Below are 14,008 nucleotides of genomic sequence, written 5' to 3' on the forward strand. Positions count from 1 at the left end.
GCTTCATACCAACAATCTCCGTGGGATCGACCCTTACTCGCGTAAGGTTTATTACTTGGACGACCCAGTGCACTTGCTGGTTAGTTGTGCGAAGTTGTGTTTATGCCATGGTATTGAGCACCAAGTTTTTGGGGCCATTACTAGGGATTATTTGAGTTGTGAAAAGTAGTGATCACAATTTCGCATACCAAGTTTTTGGCGCCGTTGCCGGGGATTGTTTCGAGTATGGACAACTGACGGTTCATCTTGTTGCTTAGATTAGGTATTTTTCAGAGTTCTTAAGAATGAATTCTAGTGTTTCAAGATGATGATCTTATCATCACCAAAGCTGATTGATTCTCATCAATTTAGCTCTTGAATGCAATGTCCTGCTGAAGCTTGGCTATCCATGTCTAATTCCTTTAGACTGAAGCTTTAGACTAACATTGCATGATTCCTGGAATTCTCATTAAGAATTTTGATACCTTTATTTTCTTTTCCACTTAATTTTCGAAAAAAAAATCAAAAAAATTATAAAAATCATAAAAACCAAAAATATTTTATGTTTCTTGTTTGAGTCTAGTGTCTTATTTTAAGTTTGGTGTCTTGCATGCATTGTTTATTTGATCTTGGTTCTATTTTCAGGTCAATAGTACAGGGAACTGAAGATTCAGAACATGCAGCAGAGGAATTACACAGAAAAAGCTGGGCGTTCAAAACGCCCAGTGAAGAAGGACAGACTGGCGTTTAAACGCCAGCCAGGGTGCCTGGTTGGGCGTTTAACGCCCAAAAAGGTAGAGCATTGGGCGTTAAACGCCAGAATGTGCACCATTCTGGGCGTTTAACGCCAGGATGGCACAAGAGGGAAGATTCTATTTTTAATGCAAATTTTTTTCAAGTTTTCAAAGTTTTTCAAAATCAAATCTTTTTCAAATCAAATCTTTTCAATCAAATGTTTTCAAAATCAATTTCTCTCCTTTTTCAAAGATACTTGCTAACAATTAATGATTGGATTGAACAATTCAAGTATGTTGCCTTTTCTGTTGAGAAAGGTTTAATGTTTGAATCATATCTTTTCTTGTTAGGCAAGTCATTGATTTTTAAAATCAAATATTTTTAAATTGTTTTTTTTCAATCATATCTTTTTAATCACTTCTTTTTCAAAATAGTTTTCAATCATATCTTTTTAAATTCTAATTTCAAAATCTTTTTCAAAAATTACTTGATTTCTTTCCCACTCTTGGTTTTCGAAAATCAATTAAAGTTTTTCAAAATGTTTTTAAAATCTTTTTAATTTAATTTTCGAAATTTCTTCCCCTCTTCTCGCATCCTTCTATTTATGGAGTACCATTCCTCCTCAATGCATAATTCGAACTCTATCTGACTAAGTTCGAATTCTTCTACCTCTTCCTTCTAATTTTTTTTTCCTCTGACACCTCAAGGAATCTCTATACTGTGACATAGAGGATTCCATACTTTCTTGTTCTCTTCTCTTTCATATGAGCAGGAGCAAAGACAAAAGCATTCTTGTTGAGGCTAACCCTGAACCTGAAAGGACCTTGAAGCGAAAGCTAAGAGAAGCTAAGGCACAACTCTCTGTAGAGGACCTAACAGAAATCTTCAAAGAAGAAGAACCCATGGCAGCCAAAAACAACAACAATGCCAACAATGAAAGGAAGGTGCTGGGTGACTTTACTGCACCTACTCCCGACTTCTATGGGAGAAGCATCTCTATCCCTGCCATTGGAGCAAACAACTTTGAGCTTAAGCCTCAATTAGTTTCTCTAATGCAACAGAATTGCAAGTTCCATGGACTTCCATTGGAAGATCCTCATCAGTTCTTAGCTGAATTCTTGCAAATCTGTGACACTGTCAAGACTAATGGGGTTGACCCTGAGGTCTACAGACTTATGCTATTCCCTTTTGCTGTAAGAGACAGAGCTAGGACATGGTTGGACTCACAACCTAAAGAAAGCCTGAACTCTTGGGAAAAGCTAGTCAATGCCTTCTTGGCAAAGTTCTTTCCACCTCAAAAATTGAGTAAGCTTAGAGTGGAAGTCCAAACCTTCAGACAGAAGGAAGAAGAATCCCTCTATGAAGCTTGGGAAAGATACAAACAACTGATCAGAAAGTGTCCTTCTGACATGCTTTCTGAATGGAGCATCATATGTATCTTATATGATGGTCTGTCTGAACTGTCCAAGATGTCTTTGGATAGCTCTGCTGGAGGATCTCTTCATCTGAAGAAGACGCCTACAGAAGCTCAAGAACTAATTAAAATGGTTGCAAATAACCAATTCATGTACACTTCTGAAAGGAATCCTGTGAACAATGGGACGAATCAAAAGAAAGGAGTTCTTGAGATTGATACTCTGAATGCCATACTGGCTCAGAACAAAATATTGACTCAGCAAGTCAATTTGATCTCTCAAAGTCTGTCTGGAATGCAAAATGCACCAAGCAGTACTAAGGATGCTTCATCTGAAGAAGAAGCTTATGATCCTGAGAACCCTTCAATGGAAGAGGTGAATTACATGGGAGAACCCTATGGAAACACCTATAATTCTTCATGGAGAAATCACCCAAATCTCTCATGGAAGGATCAACAGAGACCTCAACAAGGTTTCAACAACAATAATGGTGGAAGAAACAGGTTTAGCAATGGCAAGCCTTTTCCATCATCTTCTCAGCAACAGACAGAATTCTAAGCAGAACAACTCTGACTTAGCAACCATGGTCTCTAATCTAATCAAAACCACTCAAAGTTTCATGACTGAAACAAGGTCCTCCATTAGGAATTTGGAGGCACAAGTGGGACAGCTGAGCAAGAAAATTACTGAACTCCCTCCTAGTACTCTTCCAAGCAATACATAAGAAAATTCAAAAGGAGAGTGCAAGGCCATCAACATGGCCGAGTTTGGAGAGGAAGGAGAGGCAGTGAACGCCACTGAGGAAGACCTCAATGGACGTCTACTGGCCTCCAATGAGTTCCCTAATGAGGAACCATGTGACTCTAAGGCTCATATTGAGACCATAGAGATTCCATTGGACCTACTTCTGCCAGTCATGAGCTCTGATGAGTATTCTTCCTCTGAAGAGGATGAGTATGTCACTGAAGAGCAAGTTGCTAAATACCTTGGAGCAATCATGAAGCTAAATGACAAGTTATTTGGTAATGAGACTTGGGAGAACGAACCTCCTTTGCTCACCAAAGAACTGGATGACTTGTCTAGGCAGAAATTACCTCAAAAGAGACAAGGTCCTGGGAAGTTTTCAATACCTTGCACCGTAGGCACCATGACCTTCAAGAAGGCTCTGTGTGACCTAGGGTCAAGTATAAACCTCATGCCTCTCTCTGTAATGGAGAAGCTAGGGATCTCTGAGGTACAAGCTCCAAGAATCTCACTAGAGATGGCAGACAACTCAAGAAAACAAGCTTATGGGCTAGTAGAGGATCTTCTGGTAAAGATTGAAGACCATTACATCCCTGCTGATTTCATAGTCCTAGAGACTGGGAAGTGCATGGATGAATCCATCATCCTTGGCAGACCCTTCCTAGCCACAGCAAAGGCTGTGATTGATGTTGATAGAGGTGAACTGATCATTCAAGTGAATGAGGAATCCTTTGTGTTTAAGGCTCAAGGATATCCCTCTGTCACCATGGAGAGGAAGCATGAAGAACTTCTCTCAAAGCAGAGTCAAACAGAGCCCCCACAGTCAAACTCTAAGTTTGGTGTTGGGAAGCCACAACCAAACTCTAAGTTTGGTGTTGAACCCCCACATTCAAACTCTAAGTTTGGTGTTGGGAGGTTCCAGCATTGCTCTGAGTATCTGTGAGGCTCCATGAGAGCCCACTGTCAAGCTACTGACATTAAAGAAGCGCTTGTTGGGAGGCAACCCAATGTTATATTTTATCTATTTTCCTTTGTTATTTTATGTTTTCTGTAGGTTGATGATCATGAGAAGTCACAAAATCAATTGAAAAAGCAAAAACAAAATGAAAAATAGGAAGAAAAACAGCACACCCTGGAGGAAGAACCTACTGGCGTTTAAACGCCAGTAAGGCTAGCAGATGGGCGTTTAACGCCCAGTCTGGCACCATTCTGGGTGTTTAACGCCAGAAAGGGGCACCAGACTGGCGTTAAACGCCAGAAAAGGGCAAGCACTTGGCGTTAAACGCCAGAAATGGGCACCAGCCCGGCGTTTAACGCCAGAATTGGCTCAAAACGTATTTTTGCATGCCATTTGGTGCAGGGATGACTTTTCCTTGACACCTCAGGATCTGTGGACCCCACAGGATCCCCACCAACCCCACCACCCTCTTTCTTTTTCACCTATTCACCAATCACCTCAATACCTCTTCCCCAAAAACCCTTCACCTATCCAATCCCATCTTTCTCTTCACCACTCACATCCATCCTTCATAAAATCCCACCTACCTCACCATTCAAATTTAAACCACTTTCCCTCCCAAACCCACCCATAATGGCCGAACCCTACCCCTTCCCTCACCCCTATATAAACCCATCTTCACTCCTTCATTTTCCCACACCCTAAACACTACTTCTTCCCCCTTTGGCCGAAAAATAGGCCTCCTCCATCTCCTGCATTTTCTTCTTCTTCTACTCTATTCTTTCTTCTTTTGCTCGAGGACGAGCAAACCTTTTAAGTTTGGTGTGGTAAAAGCATTGCTTTTTGTTTTTCCATAACCATTTATGGCATCCAAGGCCGGAGAAACCTCTAGAAAGAGGAAAAGGGAAGGCAAAAGCTTCCACCTCCGAGTCATGGGAGATGGAGAGATTCATCTCAAGGGTGCATCAAGACCACTTCTATGAAGTTGTGGCCTTGAAGAAGGTGATCCCCGAGGTCCCTTTCAAACTCAAAAAGAGTGAATATCCGGAGATCCGACATGAGATTCGAAGAAGAAGTTGGAAAGTTCTCACCAACCTCATTCAACAAGTCAGAATCTTAATGGTTCAAGAGTTCTATGCCAATGCATGGATCACCAAGAACCATGATCAAAGTGTGAACCCGGACCCAAAGAATTGGCTTACAATGGTTCGGGGGAAATACTTGGATTTTAGTCCGGAAAATGTGAGGTTGGCATTCAACTTGCCCATGATGCAAGGAGATGAACATCCTTACACAAGAAGGGTCAACTTTGATCAAAGGTTGGACCAAATCCTCACTGACATTTGTGAAGAGGGCGCCCAATAGAAGAGAGATTCAAGAGGGAAGCCGGTTCAATTGAGAAGGCATGACCTCAAGCCCGTGGCTAGAGGATGGTTGGAGTTTATCCAACGCTCAATCATTCCCACTAGCAACCGGTCTGAAGTTACTCTAGACCGGGCCATCATGATTCATAGCATCATGATTGGAGAAGAAGTAGAAGTTCATGAGGTTACAGCCCAAGAACTCTATAAGGTGGCGGACAAGTCCTCTACCTTAGCAAGGTTAGCATTTCCTCATCTCATTTGTCACCTCTGTTATTCAGTAGGAGTTGACATAGAAGGAGACATCCTCATTGATGAGGACAAGCCCATCACTAAGAAAAGGATGGAGCAAACAAGAGATCCCACTGATCATGAAATCCCTGAGCTGCCTCAAGGGATGCACTTTCCTCCCCAAGACTATTGGGAGTAAATCAACACCTCCCTAGGAGAATTGAGTTCCAACATGGGACAACTAAGGGTGGAGCACCAAGAACATTCCATCCTCCTCCATGAAATTAAAGAAGATCAAAGAATCATGAGAGAGGAGCAACAAAGACAAGGAAGAGACATTAAAGAGCTCAAGCACTCCATAAGACCTTCAAGAGGAAGAACAAGCCGCCATCACTAAGGTGGACCCGTTCTTTAATCTCCTTGTTCTTTATTTTTCTGTTTTTCGAAAATTATGCTTTATGTTTATCCATGTTTGTGCCTTATGATCATTAGTGTCTATGCCTTAAAGTTATGAATGTCCTATGAATCCATCACCTTTCTTGAATAAAAAAAATTTGTTCTTAATTGAAAGAAGAAAAGGATTGCATGAATTTCAGATTTTATAACAGATTAACTATATTGATGTGGTGGCAATACTTTTGTTTTCTGAATGTATGCTTAAACAGTGCATATGTCTTTTGAATTTGTGGTTCATGAATGTTAAAGTTGTTGGCTCTTGAAAGAATGATGAAAAAGGAGACATGTTACTGAGGATCTGAAAAATCACAAAAATGATTCTTGAAGCAAGAAAAAGCAGTGAATACAAAAAAAAAAGAGAGAAGGAGAAAAACGAAAAAAATAGAAGAGAAAAAGAAGTAAGCAGAAAAAGCCAATAGCCCTTTAAACCAAAAGGCAAGGGTAATAAAAAGGATCCAAGGCTTTGAGCATCAGTGGATAGGAGGGCCTACAGGAATAACATCCTGGCCTAAGCAGCTAAACCAAGCTGTCCCTAACCATGTGCTTGTGGCGTGAAGGTGTCAAGTGAAAACTTGAGACTGAGCGGTTAAAGTCGTGATCCAAGGTAAAAAGAGTGTGCTTAAGAACCCTGGACACCTCTCATTGGGGACTCTAGCAAAGCTGAGTTACAATCTGAAAAGGTTCACCCAATTATGTGTCTGTGGCATGTATGTATCCGGTGGTAATACTGGAAGACAGAGTGCTTTGGGCCACGGCCAAGACTCATAAAGTAGCTGTGTTCAAGAATCATCATACTTAACTAGGAGAATCAATAACATTATCTGAATTCTGAGTTCCTAAAGAAGCCAATCATTCTGAATTTCAAAGGATAAAGTGAGATGCCAAAACTATTCAGAGGCAAAAAGCTAAAAGCCCCGCTCATCTAATTAATACTGATCTTCATAGATGTTTTTGGAATTCATTGCATATTCTCTTCTTTTTATCTTATTTGATTTTCAGTTGCTTGGGGACAAGCAACAATTTAAGTTTGGTGTTGTGATGAGCGGATAATTTGTACGCTTTTTGGCATTGTTTTTAGTATGTTTTCAGTATGTTTTAGATAGTTTTTAGTATATTTTTATTAGTTTTTAATTAAAATTCACTTTTATGGACTTTACTGTGAGTTTGTGTGTTTTTCTGTGATTTTAGGTATTTTCTGGCTGAAATTGAGGGACCTGAGCAAAAATCTGATTCAGAGACTGAAAAGGACTGCAGATGCTGTTGGATTCTGACCTCCCTGCACTCGAAGTGGATTTTCTGGAGCTACAGAAGCCCAATTAGCGCGCTCTTAACGGCGTTGGAAAGTAGACATCCTGGGATTTCCAGCAATATATGATAGTCCATACTTTGCCCAAGATTTGATGGCCCAAACCGGCGTTCAAAGTCACCTTCAGAATTCCCAGCGTTAAACGCCGGAACTGGCACCAAAATGGGAGTTAAACGCCCAAACTGGCACAAAAGCTGGCGTTTAACTCCAAGAAGAGTCTCTACACAAAAATGCTTCAATGCTCAGCCCAAGCACACACCAGTGGGCCCGGAAGTGGATTTTTATGTCATTTACTCATCTTTGTAATTCCTAAGCTACTAGTTCCCTATAAATAGGACCTTTTGCTATTGTATTTGATGTCTTGGAATCTTGGTAGCTATATTTAGTCTTATGCTATCTTAGATCATGGGGCTGGCCTCACCGCCATGCCTAGACCTTGTTCTTATGTATTTTCAACGGTGGAGTTTCTACACACCATAGATTAAGGTGTGGAGCTCTGCTGTACCTCGAGTATTAATGCAATTACTATTGTTCTTCTATTCAATTCAGCTTGTTCTTATTCCAAGATATTCATTCGCACTCAAGAACTTGATGAATGTGATGATTATGTGACGCTCATCATCATTCTCACTTATGAACGCGTGATTGACAACCACTGTCGTTCTACAAGCAACAAGGCTCTAATGTTTATCTCTTGGATTCCTGATACACGACGCATGGTTGATCGCCTGACAACCGAGCGCTCGCCTGACAACCGAGCCAGCCATTCCGTGAGATCAGAGTCTTCGTGGTATAGGCTAGAACTGATGGCAGCATTCAAGAGAATCCGGAAGGTCTAAACCTTGTCTGTGGTATTCTGAGTAGGATTCAATGATTGAATGACTGTGACGTGCTTCAAACTCGCGATTGTGGGGCGTTAGTGACAGACGCAAAAGAATCACTGGATTCTATTCCGACATGATCGAGAACCGACAGCTGGATAGCCGTGCCGTGACAGGGTGCGTTGAACATTTCCACTGAGAGGATGGGAGGTAGCCACTGACAATGGTGAAACCCTTGCATAAGCTTGCCATGGAAAGGAGTAAGAAGGATTGGATGAAGACAGTAGGAAAGCAGAGAGACGGAAGGGACAAAGCATCTCCATTCGCTTATCTGAAATTCTCACCAATGATTTACATAAGTATCTCTATCTTTATCTTTGTTTTATTCATATATCACCCATACCCATTTGAGTCTGCCTGACTGAGATTTACAAGATGACCATAGCTTGCTTCATACCAACAATCTCCGTGGGATCGACCCTTATCTCTTTTTTAAGTTTTAAAAAAAATAATATCTTTTTCAAAAATATCCTAACCACTTTCTCTCTCCTCAAATTTTCGAAAATCTTCATAAAAGTTTTCAAATTTTTAATTTTTAATTTTCTTTCTTTATTTATTTTATTTTTATTTCGATTTTTATTTTATTTTATTTTATTATTTCGAAAATCAATTTTCTTTATATAATAAATTAAATAAAATAGGCAATAAACAAGCATGAACAAATGACTACTCAAAATCCCTCTGAGGACAATCAGAGCCCAGAGAGGAATAATGCTGGCGTTGAATGCCCAGACCATGCTCATTCCTGGCGTTCAACGCCAGAAACAAGCATGAATCCGGCGTTGAACGCCCAAAGGGAGCACAGTTCTGGCGTTCAGACGCCAGTAACAGATAAGGAGTTGGCGTCTAACGCCACTTCAGCTTCCACCCCTGGCATTCAAACGCTAATGGGGGATCAGTCACATACAAGTGCTGATAAGAACCCTTCTAAAAAGGCTTCCCAACCTACTTCTACAGGTAACAAACCTGCAGCAACTAAGGTTGAGGAATACAAAGCCAAAATGCCTTATCCTCAAAAAATTCGCCAAGAGGAACAGGATAAGCAATTTGCCTGTTTTGCAGACTATCTCAGGACTCTTGAAATAAAGATTCCGTTTGCAGAAGCACTTGAGCAAATACCCTCTTATGCTAAGTTCATGAAAGAGATCTTAAGTCATAAGAAGGATTGGAGGGAAACTGAAAAAGTTTACCTTGCAGTCATTCTGAAAAGCTTACCTGAGAAGCTTAAAGATCCCGGGAGCTTTATGATACCATGCACATTAGAGGGTAATTGTACCAAGCAAGCTCTATGCGATCTTGGGGCAAGTATCAACTTAATACCTGCATCTATTATCACAAAGCTTGGTTTGACTGAAGAAGTCAAACCAACCCGGATATGTCTTCAACTTGCTGATGGCTCCATTAAATACCCATCAGGCGTGATTGAAGACATGATTGTCAAGGTTGGGCCATTTGCCTTTCCCACTGACTTTGTGGTGCTGGAAATGGAGGAGCACAAGAGTGCAACTCTCATTCTAGGAAGACCTTTCCTAGCAACTGGCCGAACCCTCATTGACGTCCAAAAAGGGAAAGTAACCCTGAGAGTCAATGAGGAGGAGTTCAAGTTGTCAAAGCCATGCAAGATCCAGACACCCCAAATGACTGCATGAGTGTTGATATTATTGACTCTCTGGTAAGAGAGGTCAATATGACTGAGAGTCTCGAATCAGAGCTAGAGGACATCTTTAAAGATGTTCAGCTTGATCTGGAGGAATCAGAGAGAATAATAGAACCTCTGAAAATCCCTCAGGAAGAGGAGAAACCTCCTAAACCCGAGCTCAAACCATTACCACCATCCCTGAAATATGCATTTCTGGGAGAAGATGATACCTTTCCTGTAATCATAAGCTCTACCTTAGAGCCACAGGAAGAGGAAGCACTAATTCAAGTGCTAAGGACACACAAGACAGCTCTTGGGTGGTCCATCAGTGATCTTAAGGGCATTAGCCCAGCCAGATGCATGCACAAGATCCTATTGGAGGGTGACGCCAAGCCAGTGGTTCAACCACAAAGGCGGCTGAATCCAGCCATGAAGGAAGTGGTGCAGAAGGAGGTCGCTAAATTACTAGAGGCTGGGATTATTTATCCTATTTCCGACAGCCCCTGGGTAAGCTCTGTCCAAGTCGTCCCTAAGAAGGGAGGCATGACAGTGGTTCATAATGAGAAAAATGAACTGGTTCCAACAAGAACAGTTACAGGGTGGCGTATGTGTATTGATTATAGAAGGCTCAATACAGCCACCAGAAAGGATCATTTTTCTTTACCATTCATAGACCAGATGCTAGAAAGACTAGCAGGTCATGAATACTACTGCTTCCTGGATAGATATTCAGGTTATAACCAAATTGCAGTAGATCCCCAGGATCAACAGAAAATGGCATTCACATGTCCATCTGGAGTATTTGCATACAGAAGGATGCCATTTGGCCTGTGCAATGCACTTGCAACCTTTCAGAGGTGCATGCTCTCAATTTTCTCTGATATGGTGGAAAAATTTCTGGAAGTCTTCATGGATGACTTTTCAGTGTTTGGAGACTCATTCAGCTCCTGCCTTAACCATCTAGCACTTGTTCTAAAGAGATGCCAAGAGACTAACCTGGTTTTAAACTAGGAGAAGTGTCACTTTATGGTGACTGAAGGAATTGTCCTTGGGCACAAAATTTCGAACAAGGGAATAGAGGTGGATCAAGCTAAGGTAGAGGTGATTGAAAAATTACCACCACCTGCCAATGTTAAGGCAATCAGAAGCTTTCTGGGGCATGCAGGATTCTATAGGAGGTTTATAAAGGATTTTTCGAAAATCGCCAAACCTCTTAGCAACCTGTTAGCTGCTGACACGTCATTTGTCTTTGATAAGGAGTGTCTGCAGGCATTTGAGACTCTGAAAGCTAAATTGGTCACAGCACCAATCATCTCTGCACCAAACTGGACATTGCCATTTGAACTAATGTGTGATGCCAATGACCATGCCATTGGTGCAGTGTTGGGACAAAGGCATGACAAGCTCCTGCACATCATTTACTATGCCAGACGAGTTTTAAATGACGCACAGAAAAACTACACAACCACAGAAAAAGAACTACTTGCAGTGGTTTACGCCATAGACAAATTCAGATCCTATTTAGTAGGATCAAAAGTAATTGTGTACACTGATCATGCTGCTCTTAAATATCTACTCACAAAGCATGATTCAAAACCCAGACTTATAAGATGGGTGTTGCTTCTGCAAGAGTTTGATATAGAAATAAGAGACAGAAAAGGGACAGAGAACCAAGTAGCAGATCACCTGTCCCAAATAGAACCAGTAGAAGGGGCGTCCCTCCCTCTTACTGAGATCTCTGAGACCTTTCCGGATGAGCAACTCTTTGCCATCCAGGAAGTGCCGTGGTTTGCAGACATTGCAAATTACAAGGCAGTGAGATTCATAACCAAAGAGTACAGTAGGCAGCAATCAAAGAAGTTGATCACGGATGCAAAGTACTATCTTTGGGATGAACCATATCTCTTCAAGAGATGTGCAGACGGAGTAATCCGTAGATGTGTGCCTAAAGAAGAAGCACAGAAGATCCTCTGGCACTGCCATGGATCATAGTATGGAGGACATTTTAGAAGTGAGCGAACAGCCACAAGAGTCCTCCAATGTGGCTTCTACTGGCCTACTCTCTATAAAGATTCCCGAGTGTTTGTACTTAATTGTGACAGTTGCCAAAGATCTGGCAATCTGCCTCACAGTTATGCCATGCCTCAACAAGGGATCTTGGAGATTGAGTTGTTTGATGTATGGGGTATTGACTTCATGGGACCTTTCCCACCATCATACTCAAACACTTATATTCTGGTGGCAGTGGATTATGTATCCAAATGGGTGGAAGCTATTGCAACACCCACTAATGACACTAAGACAGTGTTAAAATTCCTCCAGAAACATATCTTCAGTAGATTTGGCACCCCTAGAGTACTAATCAGTGGTGGGGGCACTCATTTCTGCAATAAACAGCTCTATTCTGCTTTGGTTCATTATGGAGTTAGCCACTGGGTGGCCACTCCATATCACCCACAGACTAATGGACAAGCTGAAGTCTCAAATAGAGAACTCAAAAGAATCCTGGAACGGACTGTAATTAACCGTAGAAGGGATTGGGCAAGAAGCTTGGATGATGCTCTGTGGGCATATAGAACAGCATTCAAGACCCCTATAGGGACCTCTCCATACCAGCTTGTGTATGGAAAGGCATGTCACTTGCCAGTGGAACTGGAACATAAGGCCTACTGGGCAACCAGATTCCTGAACCTTGATGCCAAGTTAGCTGGAGAAAAACGATTGCTTCAGTTAAATGAGCTAGAGGAATTTAGACTCAATGCTTTCAAGAATGTAAAAATTTACAAAGAGAAAGCAAAAAGATGGCATGATAAGAAATTGTCATCCAGAGTCTTTGAACTGGGGCAGAAAGCTCTGCTATTTAATTCTAGGCTCAAATTATTCTCTGGGAAATTAAAATCCCGGTGGAGAGGTCCATATGTAATTACAAGTGTATCACCATATGGATACGTAGAGCTTCAGGATAATGACTCTAACAAAAAGTTCATTGTTAATGGACAGAGAGTTAAACATTATCTTGAAAGCAATTTTGAGCAAGAATGCTCAAATCTGAGACATGATTAAAGCTCAGTAATAGTCCAGCTAACGACATTAAGGAAGCGCTTGCTGGGAGGCATCCCAGCCATTCACAAAATTTAATTTTATTTGTTTTTGTTAATTAATTCATTTTTACAGGTATATGTCAAAGTATCTTCAAGGTAAAATAGCAATTGATTGAATTCACAAAGTTATAAGAGAATTTGGAAGTTCACCGGCGTAAAAAAGCCAGTAAGAAACATTTTGGGCGTTGAACGCCCAAAAGAAGCACCCACTGGGCGTTCAACGCCAGTAAGGGTAGCCATCTGGGCGTTAAACGCCAGAAAGAAGCATCTTCTGGGCGTTGAACGCCAGAAAGAAGCACCTTCTGGGCGTTTAACGCTAGATTGACAGCGTCCTGGGCGTCCAGAAAAACGCCCAGTGACAAATGACTTCCTGGCGTTCAACGCCAGAAAGAAGCAACAGCTGGGCGTTGAATGCCCAAGAGAAGCAACAATTGGGCGTTAAACGCACAAAACATGCAGCAGTTGGGCGTTTAACGCCAGGATGGTGGGGAGGAGGTAAAATTCATTTTTCTTTACAAATTTTCTAATTTTTTATGTTTCAAATCATGATTTCTTGCATAAACATGTTTCAAAATGTCATCCTTCAAATCAAAATAGTTTTCTAAGAACCCTAATTTCTAAAATCCCTTTTTTCAAAAATAATATAGCTTCATACATAAACATAAACCTTTTTCCAATCCAATCCAACTCTTTTTCCAATTTTTTTTCAAACTTAATTATCTTTTAAAATCTTTTTCAAATTAAAAATTCAGATTTATTTTTAAATATCATTCATATCTTTTTAAATTATATCCTTTTCTTATCATATTTATCTTTTATCTTATATATTTTTCTTATTTTCGAAAACCCACCCCCTCCCTTTATATCCACTTTCGGCACCCCTCTCATCATCCACCATTCCACACTTGCTCTCCTCCTATCCCTCTCCTCTCTTTTCTTTTGCTTGAGGACAGGCAAACCTCTAAGTTTGGTGTGCTTATCCGTGATCACAAAAACATACCCACTTTGATCATGGCCCCTAAAGGAAAACAACCCAACCCAAGAGGCAAGAAAGAGAATATTCCAAAGCCACTTTGGAATCAAGGGAAGTTCTTAACTAAAGAACATTCAGACCATTACTACAAAATAATGAGTCTAAGATCAGTGATCCTGGAAGTCAAGTTCGATCTGAAAGAAGATGAATATCCGGAGATCCAAGAACA

The sequence above is a fragment of the Arachis stenosperma genome, chromosome 3, assembly GCF_014773155.1.
Source record: "Arachis stenosperma cultivar V10309 chromosome 3, arast.V10309.gnm1.PFL2, whole genome shotgun sequence".
In the NCBI taxonomy this organism is placed as follows: domain Eukaryota; kingdom Viridiplantae; phylum Streptophyta; class Magnoliopsida; order Fabales; family Fabaceae; genus Arachis; species Arachis stenosperma.